The 21,462-nt window shown below is 42.9% G+C and overlaps 1 long non-coding RNA gene across 1 annotated transcript; it reads right to left on the bottom strand.

Moving 5' to 3' along the window:
- Window positions 1-605: 605 nt before the first annotated feature.
- On the bottom strand, window positions 606-3,930 carry LOC150047510 (uncharacterized). The gene is made up of 3 exons (XR_016539408.1): window positions 3,750-3,930; window positions 2,673-2,777; window positions 606-1,430 (listed from the first exon to the last, which is right to left on the bottom strand). It is a non-coding gene; the product is annotated as an uncharacterized LOC150047510 (long non-coding RNA).
- Between the last annotated feature and the right edge of the window lie 17,532 nt (window positions 3,931-21,462).

Here is a 21,462-nt window from a genome sequence, read left to right as displayed (position 1 = left end):
TGCACTGGGCTGGAGAGGAAAGGATGCTGTCACCAGGTCCGGTCTTCAGGGAATCGGCTGCAGAGCTCTGGGGCAAACCCAGCACCAACAGCAAGTGTCTGCGGCTTGCCCATTTCCTTACAGTTTGTGAGGGAAAGCACTGGCTGCTTCTGGGGCATATTGCCTTCCCAAGGGTGCTACTACAGCAAGCCATGCCGAGTAGTGTCTTCCTGAGAGCAAAGGGCAAGGTTTAGTTATACTGATAAAGACGCTCCAAGCAGGAAGGCCAGGCCTTCTGATTCCCCACGCTCAACAGGCAACTCTGAATATCACTGTACCTGGCGTCTGTGCCTCCCTGCAGACTTTGTGGCACCCAAAGCAAAGCACTGTTGTCTTTGACATGGAAGTCTCCCGTCTGGCCCATCATCCACACAGTTGTGGGAAACCCTGCTGTCAGAACACGGCGGATCTAGATCTCCCCAGCTCTGGACAGTAGAGGTTGCAAGCATGGTGGCTTCACGAAGATAAAGAAACGGGGACACCCGGGGGGACAAATAAAAGACACGGGAGAAGTCACAGGAATGGTAACAAGCATTGTATTTTACAAAAACAGTGGCAGGCCTGGAAAAATAGAAAGAAGAGAAGGGAAAGATGAAAGGAAGGAGGGAAAAAAGGAGGAAAGGAGGGAGGAAGACAGAATTGTTTTCAAAGCATGAGTCCACAAATTTGTTCCCAATGTGAAGATGTGCTGTGCTTTCAGACCAAACAGTCAGTCTCCATCACATACCTGCAACACTATCAGTGTTTTGTGCTTAATGAATGTTTTCTGTGTTCAGTATTTGTGGGTTTAAGGTTGTATTTGCTTATAACATTCTGATTGTGCAATGTGCTAGATCTGCACATTTCAGCTCTAGGCTTTTTGTTATTTTTTAATTAACAAGAGCATCCCACATCTTCTCTTCAACAAAATGTGACTTATTTCATATTTGCTAACAAAGACACTCAATCCCTTTGCATACATGTATGACTTTCATCAAGGTCATATTGTACATGGGAACCCATGACCCTCCATCTCTTCCTTTAGGTGTCATGCACAGCTCTAGGCTATCACTGGATGTTTACAATGATAATTCAAAACAAATGAGAAGTTCTGCTCTTTTGAAGTCAACTGTGTGGGACATGGGTTAAGGTGAGCAATATTGTTATGACTTTACAGAGATGATTGATCAAAGTCTCGGCTATGCTGTAAAATGTTCTCAATGTGTTCTCTCCAAAAGTAAAGAAGACTGAAAAAGTATAATGAGCTTCTTCACGCGTTAAGTTTCATGCCGAGTCCGTGCATATTCTGTGGCTTATTTGAGTTTCCTCTTCTCTTTTCAAAAGTATTCTTTGGTTAACATTCATTAACTCTACCCTGCTGATAGCAAAAAATAAATCGGAGAGGCAGCTAGCTGAGTGAGAAAAAAATTCAGAGTTAATATTACCCTGGCTGGCCTAGTGATGTGAAAATTTATCCTCCTTCTACTGTTGCCTATTTAAAACAGGCTACTAAGTATGATATATAGTAAAACATTCCTTATGTTCCCAGGTATTAATTAAATAGCCATAAGTAATATACATAGGTGCATATGTGTGAAGGGATATTAAGAAAGAATATTATATATATGCATATGTGTGTGGGTGTGGGCATGCACATTCCTGTATCTATGTCTATGTGTATCCTACAATGCATCCATATCTATGCATATGCATACATGTACTGCACATTTTATGCACATATGTACACATAATGTACACGTTTCTGCACATATATACACACACCATGAACATATTTATACTATTAGTGTCCTAAATTCGGCAGTCAGTTTATCGGCACTGGATTGCGCCTCAGACAGCACATTTGTAACCTTAGTCTGCTATCGATTAATGATAAAAAAAAAATCCTTGGAATACACAATGTCAGTAAAAATGTATGATTCCCTAAGTTATCTCTGGTAACCTCATATCTTACATACTTTTTTTTTCTTTTTTCAAGTTTTATTTTAAAATTCTGCATCTGAAAACACAGTATGACAGAAAGCTACTACATACCCCTGCGGTGTTTTTAGTAAGACATAGCATTTAATTCATCCACTGTTTCCTGCAAAAAAGTTGCTTTGCAAATCTTACATTATTTAAAGATATTTTCCAAATATTTCTAATATTATTAAAATTCCCGTATATCTGTATAATTTAACCTTAAATGCACTTGTGCATAAGTCATTCCTTTCCTGATGTTTTATTGAAGATTGAGTGGTACATACTGTATCAAATTCTCTGATCAAAAAAAAATCTATTCCATGTATCATCTCATTCAACTCTGTTGGGAATCACTTCCTGTCCCCTCTTTTGCTTAGTCTTCCTGTAACACTAAGAATTACTTCTGCTTCCAAGTCACACAATGGACAGTCTCGGATTTGTCTGTGCCCTTTCATCTCAGGCCCTAACTTCAAAACAAGAGCTTCCCCATTTCCACCAGGAATTCGTAAATCGCAGTGACCTGGCCCCGAGCTCAACCTCACTGGCCATTCCATGCTTGATTGCTATGATCAGATTGCTAATTCTGTGAAATTTCTCTTTGTTGATCTTACTTTAGCTTTCAGGTGAGTTTAACTCCCACACATTCTAAATACCTAGAATCCATGACAATGTACCTGCTGGTTTTTCTTTCTCTTTTCATTCTCTTCCACATGATTTTTTTTTTCCTCCATTTGCACATCTTTGTCTTTTTCTTAAATGCCAATGTCTTTCACAACAATCTTTAATGAAAATGTTTTTAGTCAATAGTAACCTTTTTATAGTTATTGGGACAAAAATTTCAACAACTACATAATTTACTTTTTTACCCCAGACTATTCGTATTTGACTATTTAGGAAATATGCCTAATGATTTCCCTAATCATATATACATATATGTATATGCATATGTGGGTATGTATGTGTGTATATATAATCATATATATAATTTCTGGAATTTGAGGCCATATTTCCCTTGAGTATCTTCTTGAATGTCCTTTCTATAACTTTATAATCCAGAATCACTCACTACATCATAATAAATCATTTCCTGACCCATTCACCCACTTTTGACTGGTCAAATACTTTTCCATTTTCTTCATCATTCATATCTATTTTTCTTTTGGTGCACCTTCATTTCTTGACATATGACACTTCTTTTAGAATCAGTCCTCCAAGGAGAACTAGAAAAGCTATTTATATTCACACCTAGACTCCATCACCTCTACAGTTACAGAAGAATTTACAGCACAGAATTGCACATATCTGTGTCTAGATTTGCCCACAGCTGCTTCATGAACAAAACTGTTTTATTTCTGTGTCCCCAGGGAATGGAATATAGGTCTCAACAATAGATGGTGTCTAGACACAGGAAGTAGCATCCATCTCTGTGAGGGTCGTTGTGATTAGCTGATAATGTAGAAGGAGGCAAACCACTATTACCATAAATTCTGATACCTTTTGTAGTGAGTTCTTAGCACGCTACACAAACTTCAGTGCTCCCTGCTTCCCAATGGTTGTGCATACACACTCCCAGTTTAGGTCTGTTATACTTCTATCACAAAATTATCACATATGGATGGTCTCTAATCTGAAATACAGCATGTAACTGAAAATATGTGATTTTCATTCTATAGAAAGATTCAGTTTCAATCTTTTTTTGTTTAATTCAGCTATTTGGACTCAAATGTATTTTCCTATGAAAGCACACTTACAGACTATTCATTCTGGAACTGGCGTATTCAGTTTAACACATTTCTGACTTCTGAAAGCCTAGGGCCCTCTACTTCCACAGACATGTTCTTTAATCAGAGTTGGTTTCCCACACAGAGTGCAACTGGGTTTAGAAGTTTCTCTATTTCAGCAGATGGCCTATACTTTTGTAGAAGGGAATGATCATTTGCCTGCCATTGAAAAGATAACTGTATTTTAAATCTTTGACATTTATATTCCCATTAAGTTTGATATATTGCAGCAGCTACTGCAGGAACAATACAGATAAGGTATTCGACACAGGGTAGGTTTAAGGGGCATTAGAAAAAATGGGAATTCGATGTTGTTGCTTGTCTATTACATGAAGTTTACCATTCATTTTAGTAAGTGCGGTCGTTGGAAATGCAGGCTAAGCATATTGCACACGGGTCAAATGTCACATGAAGGGTATTCATGCAACAGAGTTCAATCCGAGGAAGCGGAGGCATGCACCTGGGAAATTAGAGCTGGGAAGTGCCTGGTGAGAGAGCAAAGGGGGGCATGGGTGGCTGTCAGAGGACTGTAATAGTTGAAGCTCTTTCCTTCAAATTGCAGCAAAATGATCGAATACCCCCAATATCAGAACAAAAGCCTACACGGGCACACAACAATACTACAAAATTTCACATAATGGTTTCATTATGTGATGAGTATTACCAGTCCTCTGAAACATCACTAGTTACTAGAATCATTGCATTTATGGTATATAAAAGAGCTCAAATATTACACATTAAGGAACTTTATACTAGACATCAAATGGGAAATAACTATCATTTGAGAAAATGTCCTCTTTTCCTCCTCTGTCACAATGGTGTATAATCAGGCTGTATGGAAATGCATGCCACCAGGATGGTAGTCCTTTGAAAAGACTGTCAGCTACACAGGAAACATGAGTAGCTAAAGACAACATTACAGACATGTCAACTGCAGAAGTCGGAAAACAACACTCGTGAATAATAAATCACCTTCGGAAGGAAAGTAAAGCAAAGAGATGAAACTAATGTGCTCAAAGAAGTTCCAGTGTTAAGTATATGCGAGTAAGTCCAGCTGTTTGCATCCACAGGAGTTCACGCTTTCTGGCAGCTTCTAGAAGGTATTCAGCTTGATAGCAAAGTGTGAAAATCAACAAAATAATTACTGGTTGTATATAAGCCATCACAGTCTGTCACTGTCCCCTCTCAAACCTGAGGAAATTCAAGCATGTGACGGTTTATGGCATCTGTCTTTTTCCATGACAATGAGAAAATATTGGCTTATTATTTTTCTTTCTACACATACATATACATGACAAATGTCACCCAACAGAGGTGAAAAGTTCTAATACACCGAAAATTAGGTTTGGTTTTTTTCATTCCAAATTGAAATGTGGAAAATCTTCCAATGACACGCACTTGACCTAGATCAAGTATTCTAAATACGATGCCACTTCCTCGTGCCAGTTGAGAGCCTGGAGCTCTGGTTGCTGAGGCCTGTGGGCTGCGACATGTGCAGACCCCATCCCTATGCTTGCTTGCTGCCAGGGCCTGTGTGTTTGTTCCCTCCAGCGACTTCCCTTCACAGCACCCAGTGCTCTGACCACGGAAGCCCAGCCACGGACCAGGAGTCACGGAATCACGGCTGAGCAGAGGCCTCAGACCCCCGAGGACTCACAGACGCCTGGCGAGCACCAGGTACCTCGTGGGTCCAACCCCCTGATATCCCCGTCACAATCAGGCTGGCTGGATCAGGCGGGCGCAGTGACAGGACCGTCATCCCCGCTGGACAGTACTTTCTGTGCCATTGACCACGCAGGTCCTCTGCCTGGGCGAGCCAGCAGGCGAGGCTGCGCCACGCTCTGAAGGACCCGAGGCCGCCACAGGCCGGGTGACCATGGTCAGGGGTGGGTAGGGCAGGAGGCCGGGAGGACGGTCTCCAGGCTGCTGGTGTCTCTGCCCCACCCCGGGGGCTCATCCAGGCGGGGCCACCCTCCATCCACCCTGCTGCGCACGGCGGTGCTGTGGTTGGATAGACCCGTGGGGGAGTCGCAGGGCGCCCCAGCCGCCCTGAAGCGCCTTCCGGCCTGTCGCGTGGCAGAAAGCCCTGAGGAGGACAGGCTGAGAGCGGCCGTGCACCTGGGGTTCCTGCACCGCTCCCCATTCTCGGAGAGCATCTTCCTGCAGGCCCACTGCCCTGCCCTAGCAACCGCCCGCCATAGCAACCATCCTCCCTAGCAACAGTCCTCCATGGCAACCGTCTCCCCCTAGCAACCGTCTCGCAGGGACATCACAGCCGTGAAGAGCCTTGGCCTGGAGGAGGCGGGCGCCATCTCCATGGTTCACCCGGTGAGGAAGGATCAAGCTCATGAAAGGACAGGGGGAGACCGAGCAGATGTTCCTCCTGGCTGCTGAGCTCGGGGAGCACTGAGCAGAGAGGAGATGCAGACCTGGGAAAGCGAGGCTGGGGTCTGGGCACCGCCAAGAGGGGTCCCCGAGAGGGGAGCTGGTCAAGCGGGCAGCCCGGGGCTGGGGCTCTGCCCAGGGCTGCCATGGTGGCTTCGGTGGCCCTGGGGCAGCCCTGGGTCTAGAGAGCCACTGACTGCATCTTAGAACTCCTTTCTGAAGGTTTCTGCCTGGCTCTGCCCAAAAGTCTCCAGCGGTGGACGGTGTCCCTTAAAACACTTCATGGACGGGCAGTGCAAGACCGGCCCGGCCATGTCCACGGAGGAACTGTGACCTGCAGCAGCCACGGGGCGCTGCGCTCCCGCAAGCCACAAATCCCCTGCCCACCCCTAAACCCCCAGGGCCAGCGTGAGAGACCATCCCCCACCCGGACCAGGACCAAGTCCTGTCACCTCCCTTGGGGTCTGTGAGCAGGTGGTCACTGGTCCTTCCTGCAGCCACCAGAGGGGCCACTGCCTCCTGCGCACTGTGGAGTCGAGTCAGGCCTGATGTCCAGGCCTGGTGCGTGTAGATCAGGTTTCCATGTCAGCTTGGGCCTGGAACCCGGCAGAACCCTCCTCCCTGCTCCTGGCTCAGGCACATTGGAAGGAGGGGTGCAGAACCCTCCTCCCTGCTCCTGGCTGCATGCACATTGGAAGGAGGGGTGCAGAACTCTCCTCCCTGCTCCTGGCTCAGGCACATTGGAAGGAAGGACCTGCTTTGCTGCCATTCTACCCGCTGCTCTCTGTTTCATCCCACGTTCCTTGGGCACTTCTCTCACGCTGTGCCAGTCTTCCCCACGACCTGGATCATAGTTCAGGGGAGGCCTGTGGCCTCTTTTTTGGATGACCAATCTCCCTCATGAAGACCGAGGAACTCTGGTCCGTGTCCAGCTACTTTTCTACCCTTGGTCCTTGTCTGTAGAAGAAATAGACTTCCCCCTTTCTCCATGTCCTCTGACTTCTCCTGACCAGTCGGATGTTGCGGTTTGTGATTGTGCTTTTGACTTCAGGTGGCAGGCCCACCTCCACAATTCTTCACGCTTTCCTCTGCTCTGTAAAGGAAACACACTGATTTTCATTCTTCTCGGCAATGGCTGCTGCATGCCCTTGTTTGCTAAAAGGTGTCCCGACAGTGAATTTTCTCTATGTCTCAGTGTCTTTGATAGCAGTTGAATCCGTTGTCCCCAGAGAGCAGCCGGGCAGTGGAAGATTTATTCCTGGTCTTTCTTCTAATTGACTCGCTTCATTAAGCTTCAGTCTCAAGGAGGTCTCTTAACTCTGGCTCACAGTAGCTATTTCTTGCCAATGTTTCCTACCCTCTCACCCAATTCCCGACAGCCTCTGAAAGGAGGCCCAGGTTGGCTGCCCTCGGTGCAGAGCTGCGGGGAAGGAGCCTCAGGTCTGTGGCTGAGCCTGGTACGCTTGTTCTGGTGGAGAAGGCAGCTACCCTTCCTGTGAAGGTTCTGAGGACCTGGAAAGTGAGGAGAGGCAGCGCCACTGGGGAGAAATACAGGTATGTCCATACGATACTTCAGAGTCCATCTTAGAAGTGGAACTCTCTGGTGAGCCTTTAAATGTCTCATGAACTCTGCAACCTAGAGTTTGCTGCTCAACTATGTCTGTTCTTCCATTCCATGAGCAGAAAGCTCTTTTTAAGCTACCTAAAAGCCGCTTGGACTCTTCACTCTAGCCTTTAATTGAGGGTCCTCCGCTTTCATTATCCCTCTGCAAACCCTCAAGACAACTTGACAGTAATCACCCAGCCCACTCTCTCTTCCCTTTGTTCCCCCGTCTCTCAGATGCCCCAATCAAGTCACTTTAAGAGCTTTCTCCTCCAGGAGAACATTTTTCAAGGTTACTACTGGCCATTGTGTTACAAGTTTTTCTTGTGGTCCTCCCTTGGCCTGGCATCTTTCCAAAGTCCTTAAACTACACTCCTTGCACATATCCTGTGTTGATCTCACTGTCTCACAGAAGCAGCACATATTCCAGGGTCCCTGAATGACCCTAACTTAATCCGAGGTCCTGGCGCTATTAACAGCGCTCTTCTTTCTCCCGCAGAGCACGTTCAGAGTGATGAGTTCTCAGTCATTCTGATTTCACACATGGCCGACAAGACACTTTCTGCCTGGGCCACTTGAGCCCTTAACCTCAGGGCTGTCCATGCCAGCTCACCCAGAACTCACTACTGGACAGATCCCTTTACATGTATTGCCCATTCAGCTGGAAAAATCATCACCTCTCATTTCTAAAATGAAGAAACTGTGTCTGAGAGGTTTGAAGTCATCTTCCAGGTGTGATCTAGCTGGAAATCAGGATGGACAAAGGGAAGAGCAGATTGGACTGAGGGCACCCATTCTGGTTAAGCCCTGCTTGCCCATCTCTCTTGGCACATTATCACCATTGTTAATAAAGAACGGATCCATTTCTGACTCTCCTGTCTCTGGGCTTTAGATTCCTATGTAATTTGACTATATAATTTCTAACATGTCTTTCAAATCAGAAAGTTATGATCTAAGAAGCTGGTTTATAACCAAGATTATAAAAGTAACTGAATTTTGTCAAACATGAGGGAAACAAAGTGGGTTTTTTTGCATGGAATCCATTCAATAAGCTGCTAGAAGATTACCCAGAAAATTCGGTTACACAATTAAAATGGAAAATATTTCTGTAAGGGCTACATGTTAGCAATAGCTTATTATTTAAAATTGCAGCACATTGTTTCCTCTGACTTGCTTTGCTTTTAACTGTTAATATACTCTGATGATGATTGTATTTAAGAACAAAACCAGTCACATGATCTCTTCCTAGTCTACTCTTTTTCTAGGCATAAGTGTGATTCTTGTGTTTAAATTATTACTCCTATGTTACTTAAAGGCAATACCTATTAGCTTGCAACTGTAAGAATTATGGACTAAGCTCTGTCTTTTTTCATATTGCAAGCTATTTTCTAGGTATGGAGTCACACCCACATATACACATGCTCCGATTACATTTCACTCTCAGAACAGAACCATGACACAATTCTATTGATTTCCTTAATATTCAGGTTTATATTTATCTAAAAAATACATGAATATCCATTATGGCTTAGCTTAGTTAAGCAGCAGCCTAGATTTTTTCCCCCTTCCTACTAGCACAGCACTGGTTTTCAATATTATTTTCTTATCATTTGCTCAGTGATCTGAGAACTTCCTATTAATTTACTCCAGAATCTTTGCTGTTACTACTGGGCTCCCTTGGCAAATTCAAATGTAGCAGATGGATTACAGATTTAATCTTTCTGAGAAATTTTCCCTCAAGACAGGAAAATGTCTGTGTTCTGTGATGAGAGATCTTCGGCTGACTCCGTTCCTCTGGGGAGTCTGTCTCTCTCCTCCTGCACTGAGGTTCCTTTCTTGGCAGCACACACTTCCTTCTGCTTTGCTTCTTTGTTTTAGTAGTTATTAGAGTTTTTCAGGGAAGCAGATAAGGAGAATATGCACAGTAAGATTCGGCATCAGGAGCTGGCACTTGTGGTCAAGGGGAGACATCCTGTGCTCTGCCATCTGAAAGCCGAGCTGGCCTTGGACATCCGAAGTCAGGTAGCCACCACACCCAGGGAGATGACGGCTCACGAGTTAGTCCAGGGGCCAAGCAGCAAACGCAGTCACAGCAAAAAAAAAAAAAATCATCCTCTTTCTTCTCTTTTCTTCTTTGTCTCTTCTGGGTGGGTTGCATGACACTGGGCATATAGAAGGTCATTCTGTTAATTAGCGCTAAAACTTCTTGTTCCTTTCTGTAACTTCTGTTTGAATACCAGGCCACTCACTCCAGATCACCTCTGTTGCTCGCAGGTAGTGCTCTATCACTTGAACTTCCCCTCTGCTGGTTGAGGGAGAGTTCACTCCTGAGCTGGTTGTGTCCCGTGATCCTCTGGGTCACTGGCTAGCCACTATCACTCATACGAGCCACAGGCACTCCGTGAGAGTAAATGCTAATGTCAATGGAGTCACAAGGACAGATATTCTCAGGAATATTGTCTTATCCCTGATGCAACTGAGATGGCATAAGAAATAGCCATGACTGACGTGGGTACATGATCCAAGAATTTCCAGAGAAAAGAGTCTGTGAGCACAATATTTGAAATGATGGCTGTTTGGGAAAGAATACTGTTTTTCTACATTTGTAATTCATGAGTAGTTATTAAATACAGAATTTTGAAAAAACAGCTTTTACTGATTCGATGAAGTTTCAGTTGTAGTTGTTTGTTTTTTTTTTCTGTCTGGTCTGTCTGGTTTTCTTGTGTCACTCAAATAGCTGATGGCATTCTGAAATCTTGGATTTCTCATGTGAACTATGTTGTCTCTATCCCCAAATATTTGAGATATTCTCTTTGTTGAACTTCAAATTTCTCAGATTTGCAATGTGATAGGTTTTAGTACAGGGGACCAGAGACAAGTGTTTTCTTTGCAGCTGGGAAATTTGTTCTACTCATCTGAAAATGTTTTGGAATGATTTAGTTTATATTTTATACCTCCAACGTTTTCTTCTTTTACTTGAAGAAATGTTATGTTTGAATGACAGAATACTGGTCTCCAGTTTGCTTCAATTTTCTCATTGATTTCTCATCCATTTCCCTATTTTCAAACTTCAGAGGAGACTTCTTCAATTTTGTCTTCCAATTTTTCAAATGAATCTCTTAACAACCCTCCTTGCAAGTACATTTTCCACAGGATGTTTGGGGTTTTCTTTAAAGCTTTCTCCATTCATATAGCTTAGAGTATTTTGGTTCTTTAGCCAAATGTATCATTATCTTTATTTAAATTTCTATGTCCAAATGGTCTCTGCTGCTTCTTTTTGTTACCTTTTAGTTTTCTGTTACATAGTTTGTTCTCTGTATTTACTGTTATGTTTTCTTCAACCAGAGACTCACTGTTTTTTAATATTTTACCACTGTGGCTCGCTTTCTGAGACAAGGACTAGAAATGCTCTGGCTTGAGTACAAATTCTAGTCTTATGGTCTTGTCAGAGCCTCCCAGGAGATCCATCCGTCTATTGTGGGCAAAGATTACATTTGTCTATGATGCTCTCATGGCCAACAGAAGAAGCCACAAGTCTCAGCATATAAAAATTGATGTAATCTTGTGATTATAATTGGTACACACCTTTTTGGATGAAAGAAAGGGAAAACATCTCTTATTTCCTATTTCCTTTATTCAAATGATGCCCAAGTGTTGGTAGGTGTTTAGGCAAAGCCAGATTTCTTTAGGTAAGGTTCAGGGCATTTTCATACAGCAAATGAAGGGGTTCAAATGAGTGGATGATCTAAAAAGATGTCAATATTGATGAGGAAGATTCAAACCATGTGTTTCTTCCTTTGCCAGGCAAGGAGGCCCACACCTGTAACCCCAGCTACCTGAAGAGCAGAAACAGGGGGATTACAGTTCATTCCAAGCCACGGGGAAAAAGCGTTAGCAAGACCATACCTCCAAAAACATAAATAAATAAAATTCAGGTGCGTTAGTGCCCACCTAGCATGTCCAGTATATCCCTTGAGCTCAAATACTGCCCAAAGGAAAATTCTGCTCCCTTGAGGGAGATGTGGCGTCTCTGTAGCTAGCAGAGCTTCTGCCCAGTCCCACAAAGCTCAACGAACGAGAAACGCGTTCGTTTTCTACCAGCTACATGGAAATGTTATACAATGGAGTAGTTGAGCCCATCTCGCCACTTCACGGATCTGCTGTATGCCTGTGACTGTGCGTTTCTGACCCTCCGGGGTTGATTTTTTTGAGTCTCCTCTTTGCTTTTGGTGGTAGAGAAGACTGAACTCAGGCTCTCACCCTCGCCAGGAAAGCTCTCTACCACTCGAGCCATGCCTCCAGCCTGCTGCGCCACTGATTATTTCCCAGGGCGAGTGTCACACCTTGTGTCTCTGGCGTGAGCCGGATACGCCTGTCATCCTGGGGTGAGAGTCAGCGTGCATGGCTCCCTGACTTTGCCTTCTCCCCCATAACAGGGATAACTGGTTGGCTCTACACCACTCATCCGTTTAAGATATGGACTCAAACTTCTAGGACAAGGTTGGACGCGAACCATAATACCCCATAATACTCCAATCACCTCCCAGCAGTTGAACTACAGTTTTGATCTACCATGCCCAACCCGATTCCATTAGTATTAATGTAGTCTCACCACAGAATGGATAAGAGATTTGTAGACAGGGATAGAAAACAACCATTTATCATTACATATAGTAGGGAAGAATGCGTCCTGTAATCTTTCTATCAAGAAAGTATTTGGCTTCATGATTTCAGTTATTCAGAAGTCTTCACTGATAAAAAGAACTTTGGCATCTTTGACTTCCTGTAAGCAAGGTGGAGATTTGGCAACTTGTAAACCATACCAGATGGTTTATTTGCTCCACTAGTGCTTGACTTACGTAGCAGATGTACACCGAGGCCACGACTCAATGCCTAGGGGCTTCCTTGAGACTTTCCTCTGGAAACTACCAAACTGACTTGTTCTGGTGTGGCTTTGCCATGATTTTGACCTTGCATCATCATCTCTGTGAGTCTGAGAATCTAAGCTGCATTTTTACTCTGCATGGCTCTACCGAACCCCTCAACTACGTGAAAACAGTAAGAAGGTCACCTTCACAGTGCCCGGTCCTTACCACCAAGTTGATCACAGGTGCATCTGAGAAAGCAGGAACAAGATGGACCTTGTGCTAATGTATAAAGCAAGAGTTTAGAAAATGCGACTCAGCCAAATGGAAGTATTAAAGCCAAGAATCTAGTTGTTCTATGTGATAGCAGGCTAAAGGCACAGCATGTGACTGACAACTATCTTTCCTGATGGAAAAGCCTCGTGCAAGGAATGCATACATACACAGACAAAAGCCAGGATGTACAAGCCAGTGAGATCAACTGCAAGAAAAAATCCAGGAAAGTTACGCTTGCACAAGGAGATTCCCACCAGGTCCATGGCTCATTCTTTGCTTGGGCATGTTTGTCTTCTTGAACAAGGGGCTGCTTTGGCAGGGGGATTGACCAGGCAGAATTCCATTTCTTGTTCATTCTCTTCGACACTTCGGTTATCGGAGGAAAACACTTTTGTTTTTCTTCTACATAAAGCACACTTAAGAAACAAATGGAAAGAACAATTGGTTCTTATGGAAGTGTATGATAGACTAGATTGAGAGGTACTTTAGTCACTATTACACAGGTTATTCAAATAAATAAGAAGGTATTAAATATAAAAGAGGTTATTTTCCCCTAGTCTTTGATTATTTTGCTCTTATCATCATAATAAAAGCTCATTTACTAAAAATAGATGAGTACTTAACCTATTTGCGAGTGTCATGCACAGGTATTAATTACTTGTAATTATTGGTGATAATTGGTAAATATTGATTGCAAGGGATCACTTGAAACTCATATATTTTATATTGAAGTTTTTCAAAATGGTCAGTGTTAGATTAAATCATTCACCCTCACATATACAAAGCCAATTAAAATTTAAAATATTTAGGTCCTTATCCTTTAAAGATTCCTGTTATCCTTTCACATTTAACAGACAGAATTGAGCCTATGACTTAAACAGGGTTGCAGGGTGGATTAACTCTCATTTGTAAATTTTTGTATGTAGGAATATTCTTATGAAAATCAAACTAAAATTGCTGTGGCTCACACATGAAATTTTAGCTCATCGGTGTGCTGGGATATAGAGTATATCAGTTCAAAGGCAGCCCGGGTAGAAAAGTTATTGAGACTATGGCCAAATTAATTAGTAAATAGCCAGGCTGGAGATGTGATTGAAATAGTAGAACAACTGTGAGTAAATACAGGCACTGGATTCAAATTCTAGTATCAGTGAGAATGCAGGGGCTAAAATCGGAATATTGCATTATTAAGTGGACAGAATTTCAGTTCAGAACCAGTATTTGACAGGAGCTCCTTCATTCTTAGTTGTCTCTACACACCCTCCACCATCAGTTTCACAGAACTTCAGATGGGAGATCTTTCAAATGAGCAAAGAAGCATATTCTTTTCCCTGAAAGCCACTGACTTTGTGAAAACTGACATGGAACAAGAAATACCAATGCAGATTTTTAAGTGAACATGAACTCAGAAGGGGCCTGAGATTTGATACGGCTCCGAGGGCCTCCCAGGACCCGGCCATGTGGAATTACCATCAGACGTGGGGGAGTGTGGAAACATTCCTCTCCTGCCAGGCCTCTGAGGCGAGGCTGGGCTCCCAAATATCAAACAGTCTGCCAGCAGACTTTTAGTTTTTATTTTCTAAATTTAAAGCTCCTTAGTTAAAGCTTCAATGATTTCAAGACATGGGTGGGTTTTTCCAGTCCTATGGTAAGATGTATGGATTTGTAGTCATTTGTATTCATTTGAGATCGTCACCTTCCAGAATAGTTAAAGAGAAACAGATCTCTAGACAACAACAAAAAAAATGGGTGTTGCATTTAAGTATGTTGCAGTGTTCTTCCTAAGGAGGTGAGAGGATAAAATCAGGGTAGAAACATCACAACCAAACAACAAAACTGCAGTAAGCAGTTGAGTCCGTGAACACACCAGCTGCTTCCACAGACCTGCGCCTCCTTCCTTCAGCCATAACAATCTGGTTTACCCATTACAAAAATGAAAATATTTCCAAGGGAATGGAAACATTACTCCCACCAAGACATAAGCCTCATATTGCTCCACCATATAGCTGAACTCTGTGTGGAACTGTGTTTGAAAATAATATCCTGTTCACCTCATTTCCCTGTTTTAAACGTGATCGTGTGAATCACACTATCTCTGGTGATTTTTAAATTCCATATTTTCTATTCAGTTTATAGAAACCTATTTTCTCACCTTAAAATTTGAAACATTGAAATATGCTAGTTACTAGCATACACAAATATTTCTTGAAGTGATTATCAGAACACAATGCTTAGGCACTGTAGAGAGGTCCATCACATACACTCCTGCAACAGAGTACATCTTTATTAACTATTCTGAGTATTTTGTTGCAGAAACAGGAAACTAGCTGAGGAATCTGGTATATGACAACAAGCTTCTTCCTAAAGAGTTGAAGAAGTTAGGATGCAATCTCAATGCTCATGAATGAATGTGATGGCATTTCTTTGACGCCATGCATCTTGGCCTGAAAACTGCATGGAAAGTATCCTCTGATGGCATCTCCACTCCCAATTCTGCTGGCTGCCTCTGCTGGTTCTGTTGCACTAGAAGTTATACTTCATTACTCCCCTGATTTGAGAGCAAAATGTCTGTAAGTGCCTGAGAGGGGGTGAGGGAGGGAGGGGGGCTTGGGAGGGGGTGGGGGAGAGGGAGTCTTAAAACACAATTGCTTCAACCTCAGAAAATGCAGTGAGTGAGAGCTATGGATGGGGTTTGTACATTCTTCCCACGGCCATGGCTTTTGTGGGCCATGCACTGGGCCGCAGAAACTTCCCCATAAAGACAGCTCTACCTGCATATCACCCACCAGCTCTAATGCTGAAGGATTACTGCTCTCTCTGCAAGTATGAAGGGAAAACCTCTGAATTACAATGGAGGGGGCCAGTTGGCCCACCAGTTGGTTCTAGGGAACCCATTCCAGTTTCTGTCTCTCTTATACCACTTCCTCAGCGTGCTCGAAGATTTGTTTGCTCAAAATCATCCATTGTTTATAGGCCTTATATATAGGAAGGACAGTTCAACGGAACGCATGGATTCATTACCAGAAGAAAGTATCGCGCGATACACTTAATCCCCCTGTCTTTCTCCCTCCCACCCATATTCGATGTGCCACAATCATGTTTATTTTGAGCAAATTCTTACGTAGACCTTCCTGCCTTTAGATAGATTCAAAAAATTTGCTTCCCGAAAATCCATATAAAGCAGCCTCACTCACTTCTTTACTTTTATGGTTCTTTGTTATTTCTGTTTAATATGTTCTTTCTGTCTCATTAATTTTCACAGCTAGCTTCATCCCTCCACTATGAAGAACAGTTAAAGTGTTTAATCTTTCCTGGCGTCACTCTTCATGCCTGGAACATAACGAGATACACACTCAAGGGCACAGAGCAACCAGGAGTACCAGAAACCCAGTGGATTTTTATCCCATCTATTTTCCACTGGACCTACAGCATATCAAACCCTGTTGCAAAATGAATGAACTGAAGAAAGAGGCAAACCAATAAATATCCAGCTATAATCTGTCATGCGAACAACTATACTATGGACAGTAAAAGTTCAGTTGATTTATTTTGCCTCCTATTACAAAGACAGATCACAGTGAGAGAACATTTGAATTCACCAAGGCAGCCAGCCCTGCCTACGACTTCCCTGACCCACGTGTCAGGAGGTTGCCAGGCAATCAGGCATGGATGGGGCTTGGAAGAAGACAGAGCTTCTCCGTGGGTGTGACGAGGTAATCCTCCACTCCATCACCTCCTCCAACAGGGGCCCTGCAGTCTCAGGGGTGAGGACAGGAGTGTGATGTTTACCTGTGATTTTCGTGGGTGCAGCGTGCCTGCGGCGTGGGTACAAACCATGTAATCTCCACTCAACAAGTGGCCCCTTCGGTGGAATGGCACATTGGATCTGTTTCTGCAAATACTCACACTTAACTGGCTTTCATCAGAGCCACTCTGTGTGAACGTGGAGAGGCACCATCAGCTGTCATGAGCTGGAAGTGGCCTGTGGAGACACAGCTGGCCTGGGAGAGATGAGTGCTCAGATGAACTCTTAGGCCAGATCCCCACTCCAAGGACCAGAAACTACAGAATGAAACCCAGCGTGATGCCTGGCCATATGCTGAGCCTGACCCTGCCTCCCTGTCAGCACACTCACTCATGCAACAAAGGGTGTCAAGTCTTCAGGAAATCAAGTAGGCACTGGAGACCACTGGATAGCAATTCCTGCATTTCTCTCCTCCTGTCTTTAAAGTCCGATGGCGCATTCATGCCAGGAACAGATTTTTGCAGTCCTGTCTACAGACTCTCCCCCGGTGTTACAGATGCCGCTGACCTGGGTGTCCTGGCTTCCCTGCTCGGGTTATCCTCCGGAAACCTCTAGCTGTGCTACCAGCGCTCTGCTCCTTGTGTGTCTGCTCTTTCCTTTGTTTTCTCTTTCTTCTCACGCAGTAAGCATGGCTAGGTGTCCTCAGAAGAAAAGTGGCTCTCCCTTCCAGAATCCACCTCAAAGTAAGAGTGCATTGTGTACTGAACTATGTAAAGACATTTGTTGCTAGTATGTCCGTGAAATATCTAAAAATCTTGGACACATGTGTTTACAGCCCCATTATTTGTCAAAAGTTGGAAGTGATCAAGATGTCTTCCACGAGGTGAATGAAAAAAAATGTTGTACATCTGGAAAATGGAATTAAGAACTAAAAATGTGAATTATTAGGGTGCAGATAGACATGGGGAAGACATCACTGGATATCTCTAAGGGAAAGACAATAGATTTCATGACTGCAGCTATATGAACAAGACAAAGCATGCCACTGAAAGGATCATGGATTTTTAGAAGGAAGATGGGAGTGAATCATACATAGAGCAGAAATGATTTTGAAGTCTGAATCCAAGTTTCATGATTACTATGGCAGGTATACATCACTGGAATTTGACCCAAACCACAGGAAACAAATAGAAGATGAAGAGGAGCTGAGCCACGAGCATGGGATGCCATTCCTAGGAAAGTGTTTAGCTCTGCCAGTGCTTCACATGCATCAGAGAATAATCAGTCAATGTTTGTCGGCCCCTAATAACGAGGGGAAATTCTAAAGCAAATCTCTACTAGCTCTTATTTTAACAAGGGAATTTTACAAGCATTTGAGCAATAGTAGTTAAAATAATTTCCCCTGCCATGTTTCAGGTATAGTGAACCTTATTTCAGTGTTCCTGAGTGGTTTCAATGGAGCTCTGAATAATTCATGTGTAGATCTCTGTTTGGGGTAGTGATTTTTTTAAGGACCCTTTGTTGGGAATCGGCCTTATTTCACCACTCACTACCTTCATTCTTTCCTCCTTCCCATCTAGAAAGCATGTTTCCAATCAGAATGCATAGCAAACTCTGGCCATCCATGAGGAGAAGTGGAAGAAAATTGGTAGCTCATCTTATTTTGGTGTGACTGCTTAAAGTCAAAATTAAACCCTCTTGAAGTCCGAACAAAGGAAAAAAACTAACATCCCTTTCAGCAAGCAATGTATATTGCAGACTTATTTATAGTAAGAAATGCTTTACTGTTTTCTAAGCTAACCTTTTTTAAAATAGCAGCACAGTTTGTTTTATATCCCAGATGGGAAGGTGAAAGAGTGATGTTTTCTGTGCAGAAAACAAATAAAACCATATCTGGCATGTTACAATAGTAAAGAAACTCATATACTTCTTCATTATTTATAATGCAAAAATGGAAAAGTTGGAACAATTTATTGCAACCCCTTGCCAAGTGGTGTGGACTGTTGGAGTTTTCCGTGTTATTCATAGCCTGATGGACTTCTAACACTCCCCAGCGCTCCTCCAGCCACAGCCCCTTCCATGTCTCCATGAATAATCCTCGCTGCTGGAGTGGCCTCTTTGCTTCCAGGCCTGTTCCTGCTCGTTCTCAGTCACCTCAGTGACCTCCAGACGGGACTCACCGAAGGTCTTGCCCTGGACTCCTAGGCAGGCCTAGCACTTGCTTTCTGAAGATGTCTCCAACCCAGGGTGTTGTAATAAGTACTCCATGTGCTGTCAACATCTCTAGACTTAGCACAAAATGAATCCACAGATCACACCATCAGTACTGTCATTTCATGCTCAAGGCTTTCAACTGCACACTTAGGTGCAAAAGTCCATCATTGCACGCCTGTGGTTAGAAGCTTGACCTGCTTGCCCACACACAGATACAAACTTGGCCTCCTGAGTGCGCATGTATTTCTCTTCCCTCACCAGTTTGGAGTGTCCGTCTTGCTTCTATAGCAATATGGTGCAATGCTAAAAGCCCATCTAAAACAACACCTACTGGAGCAATCTTCCCTCCATCCACTCAGCTGTACAAATTCTAATAGAATTTCTTTTCATATCTTGTCTCTGCCTTTTCTACAAAGTTCAGAAGGAAGTCTGGAGGGCTGGAGCTCTTCCTCTGTCTCCTTCATCCTCTGTGAGCCCCTCTGTGGTTCCATGCAATCGTTTAATGATTAAACAGACATCTGTTTCACAGCTTACTATAGTGTAAGTGCCAGGAGCATTCAAAGTAAAGAAATTTCTTTCCCACGGTGCCCTCAGGCTACTCCTCAGTATTAGATCTTAGATCTTGAAGTGTAAACACAAATGTGCAATGGTTTTCAGCCAAGGTGGTTGAAGAAAAAGATAACATTTCTCCATAAGTCAGATTGGCAGGCAAGGAATGCCTCTCCATATCATCAAACATCAGCTGTCTGCCAAAGGAACTAAAGAGGAGAATTTGGAGTGGTGAAATCCTGGGAAAGCAACACGGGACGAGCTTAGGGAATAGGTGAGCCTCGCTACACATTCACACCACAGAAAATGTTGGATGGCATGAAATAAGAGTTGAAGGATAAAAGAAAGGGTAAAGCCAATGCTCAAAGCAACCCTTCTCTCCCCAAATGAGGCAGGGATAGCCTGTGCTACCAGAATCCCAGGAGTCTATATGAGAAGACATGAGTATCTGCAGGTCATTGCTTGTTTCCAAGTGTGGGGTGGTTGGATTTTTTAGAAAAAGTAGCACTGTGTAGAGCAGGCTGTTCTCAAACTTCCAGTGCTCCCGATTCAGTCTTCTAAGCACTGTCATTACACGCTTGCTCCACCAGGCCAGCAAGATGATTTCGTATTCTCAGAAATAACGTTTCCTTTAGGCTTAAGGAGTGGCGTGGAGATCAGGAGAGATAGTCTTCAGTTAATCATGGGCATTTTGAAACTCTCAAATGCTGAATGCCATAGGCTGAGAAGACACCCCATGGACTGACAGTGTTGAAGGAAGGCAGTATGGGGAGGTCAGCAAAATTTGACATCACAAATGGAGAAGCAGAGAAAACACTGGGGAAAAAACAGGAGAATAAGTTTGAAAAATAAGAAACACCACAGGTATACACCAGTGCCACCCAAACCTACACAAACTCAACTGTGAGTTACAAAATTTTATTTTTAAACATGTACAGACATACCAGCTCATGTTGATTGGTGATACATAATACTTGTATATCTTCAGCACTCGAGAACTTTCCCTCCATAAAGGAGAAAACTCAAGTCACCCGAGAGCTTCCTTAGATATATCAGGGGAGAGCCATAGACATGGCGTTTATCTAAGATCCAATAGACTTGGACAGAGAAGATCTAAGCTCTTACGGTCTTCCTATGCGCCTTCTCCTACTTCTGGTTCTTCAAGCTTCTCCATTTCCATACAAAGGTAATAATACCTATCTTCCAAAATTAGGTGACTTAAATGAAATATAAATGAAGGAATTTACCTCATTGCGTGCTCTACATTACATTTAACTTAACCTACTTCAATATATGGAAGATTAAAAAGATAAAAAGATGCTGACCTATACTTTCCCTAACAATAACATCTTGAACATTATTTAATGTACAGCCTAACAGAAAATGTAATAGGATATATTCCAAAAAACTTCCAGACTTAGCAAAATCTATGTGAAAAGGTCACCATAATTCAGAGAATCTGTTTCAGAAACTCCTTAATCTGCAAGAGTATAAACAAATACCAAAGAAAATTAAATTTAAATTTAATTATAGGTAATTCTATGAACATTCTAAAATGGTATTGCTAATTGTCTTGAGCTAGCCATATTAAGAAAATACTTTATAATGCTTGTAAATAGTTGGGCAATATACAAGAAAATGAAACTCAGGGATATCTGATAATTCCACTCACTATGACATTTTCATAGTAAAAATTTTCATTTGCCTCAGAACCATCTGAAATACAATCTGTCCTCACTGAATATATAATTTATGGAGTTTGGGGAGTATCAACTCCTCCTCTGTGATTCATCATTTTAACCACACTGCACTGGATAACTCAGAAGAGCTAGATCAACCATTTCATCCTTCTCAATGTACTGTATATTCAAGTTTAAGGAAGCATTTAAAATAGATTTATGGGGTGTAATATAGTTGTATTGTATTTTAGATAATAAAAACACGACAAAAGAAATTCATAATAGAGTTATGAAACGGATGATAGATCAAAATGCATTGTCCTTATAGGTTGACATCTTGAATGGTAACCTCACCACAAATACCTCA

This window comes from Megascapheus bottae, chromosome 23 (assembly GCF_031878675.1).
Source record: "Megascapheus bottae isolate mThoBot1 chromosome 23, mThoBot2.hap1, whole genome shotgun sequence".
Classification (NCBI taxonomy): Eukaryota; Metazoa; Chordata; class Mammalia; order Rodentia; family Geomyidae; genus Megascapheus; species Megascapheus bottae.
Note: the sequence above shows the minus strand (reverse complement) of the source record. Positions and strands in the feature narration are given on the sequence as shown.